Here is a 3,045-nt window from a genome sequence, read left to right as displayed (position 1 = left end):
CCTCTTTAACACCTTCCACATTTGCATACGTTTTTCCATTAAGATGGTGTTGCAGCGAACAAAAAAGATGGTAACCTGATGGTTCCCTATCTGGAGAATGTGGTGGGTGGGGAGAACTTCCCAACCCAACTCTGTAATCTTATGTTGCGTCAAACGTGCCACATGTGAACGTGCATTGTCGTGGAGAAGAAGAACACCTTTCCGATTGACGAGTGAAGGGCGTTTCTTATGAAGGATTGATTTAAACGTTCCAGTTGCTGACTATACATCTCTCCTTTGATGTCCCACCAAATGCAAAGCCTCACTTTCTACAGATGGAGTCCAGATTTTGGGGTCAGAAGTGGTTTTTCTAGGACTGAAAATTATTTTGGCGTTTAATATTAGCATAGAGAATCGATTTTTCATCACCGGTGACAATTCTGTCCAAAAATGATTCACGCGCATTACGCACCAGAAAAGACGAAGCAACGTTCATATGTTGAAAACGATGATCATCGGAGTGTTCATGAGGCACCCAAACACCTTCTTTGTGGAGTTTTCCCATATTCCTTAGATGTTTCATGAGGGACATGCAATTTCAGGGCCATTTCACGAGTGTGTTGCCTTGGATTCGACTCAACAGGCGTCTTCAGAGCATCAATATCAATTCCAACATGTCGGCCCCTACCATTTTAAGGCTAAAGTCACTTGAACGAAATTTGCTGAATCATCGTTGATACATACAAACGTTCAAAACATTTCCATAAACTTCTTTGATATTCTTTGTGGTTACAGAGGTGTTGTTTCCCTTCTTGTATTCAAACAGCACTACATGCCGAATGTATGTCTCGTCGTGTGCCATCACTATAAGGGATTAGAGTATATTAAACTTTAAACATTATATGGGCTACAATAAAGTGACGTTTAGGCGGTTTGTTTAACTATTATACGTAATGTACGTTTTTTTTTGGAGATGATTAATGAAAGTATTCCAAAACGCGACATAAATTTCTTGACGACCTAATACCTACCATCATGGGTGCTTCTCACCAACTCTCAATATCTAAATCAAATTTCTTTACTAAGAATTGCTCTAATAACTCTGCTTGAGGTTTACCTTTCTGATCTGACAAAAATGGGTATTTCTAAGAATATTTTGGAAGTTAAATCAATCAACCTCAGCAGACTAGATTTAAATCTGTTTGAATTAGCACGGGGTTTAGTTGAAATACAAAATAATAAAAATAAACTTTATTTGAAAACCACAAGCACAGATTATATTTACAGAATCTACAATTAAACCTTTATTAGATCTTACACTAGCTGATAATGAGATCCTAGGCCAATGTGTTATTTAATTATACTTTATTAGTTGGTGTTAGCTACGTCTGAAGTATTTTATCCCTAAAATATTACACATCTTTATCCATTTTAGACTGAACTTCAGGTCTTAAAATTGCCACAAATACTAACTGTTTGCATAAACTTACGAATATCTTTAGAACCGCTCAATTTACACAACTTCCAATAATTTAAACCCAAACAACCAAACATAAAATATGGAATATTACAATATCTGATATAAACACAATTAACCAATCTCTGCAAGAATCAGGGCACATTCCAAAATTCAGCGTTGTAATTATCATAATGTCATGGTTGGTTCAGCATTTATTGTAAATCTGGAGCTCTTGTGTTGACTTTGTTGGCATTTCGAAGATGTTCGTCAGGTAAAAGAAACTTTTTCAGAGGAACTGGAATTTGCACAACGTTGAGAGATAAATACACTAAATTAAAATCACTGTAAAAACACAACATTGAAATAGAAAGAAATTTATTTAATCTAGCGACATTTCGAGCAACAGCTGTTTGTCAGGTTTAATTTCTTTTTCATATTAAGCCTGAGGAAGAATGGTTGCTCCAAACGTTGCTAAATAAAACCACTTTGTTTCTTTCTTAAACGTTGTGTTTTAACAGCGATTTTATTTTAAAAGAAAAGAGTTACTTCAGGCACATTTAAAGTAAACTGTAAGTAACTTATCGTAAGTGTCATGTCCCTCATAGAACCTGCCACACTGCATTTTTCAATCTCAACGCTCTTTCGGGCCGTTGAGTGTGTTCAACCAGCGTTGAGGCAACACTGGAAATCAACGATCACAAAAGTTGACTTTAGAAACAGAGCGTGCCAACAATGAGTGTCAGCGATGAATTTTTCATCCTGCAGACTATTTTCGTTCTACTGTGCTAGGATCTCCTAACAACTGAATTAACATGAGACAACGTTGCTTTACAACATCTCCAAGCTCCAACAACTAACTTACAAAATAACAAAGTTGCTTACAAATTCAGTAAACTGCATTATTTTTTAATCAACGCTAAAGTTAAGAAACTTAAATTAAACACATGTTTTAGAATACACTGAAAACAATAAAATGTTGATTGATTATGCACAAAGCCACACAATGGGCTATCTGTGCTCTGCCAACCACGGGTATCCAAACCCGGTTTCTAGTGTTGTAAGTCCGCAGACATACAGCTGCGCCACTGGGGGGCACAATAAAAAGTGATACCGCAATAACAACTTCTAAATTTTGATACTTTCTTTCCGGTTTCCCGGCGGGTCAGAGGTAAGTTCCCAGACTTACAACGATAAAATACAACATTTCACTGCATACGGTGGACTTAGCGTTGATAACCCATAATCTAGCTTTGTGCTACATAAAACAAAAAAACAACCAACAACAGACATTTTCTAGAATTAGGTTTTTACATCTAGTTCGCATCATAGTGTTACGTCTCCGTTTGTTAATTGATTTTTCCGTAACTTCGTTCCGACGAAACTTTAACGACACAAATCTTTACTTAATAAAACTGGTTTATTCTTTCCGAATATAACTTTACGATACACTTAATTTCAATATTCGCGCTAAAACAAACACTATAACGAACGAACGTTAACTTCAACAATACCCTGTGACTGCAGTTCAATTACTCACTATCTACACACACATTACATTAATCCCGTAACGTCTTGACCGTCTTATGTATAAAAGAATACCGAAGTCT

The sequence above is a fragment of the Limulus polyphemus genome, unplaced genomic scaffold (assembly GCF_000517525.1).
Source record: "Limulus polyphemus unplaced genomic scaffold, Limulus_polyphemus-2.1.2 Scaffold237, whole genome shotgun sequence".
Lineage (NCBI taxonomy): Eukaryota > Metazoa > Arthropoda > Merostomata > Xiphosura > Limulidae > Limulus > Limulus polyphemus.
This window is presented reverse-complemented; position numbering follows the sequence as displayed.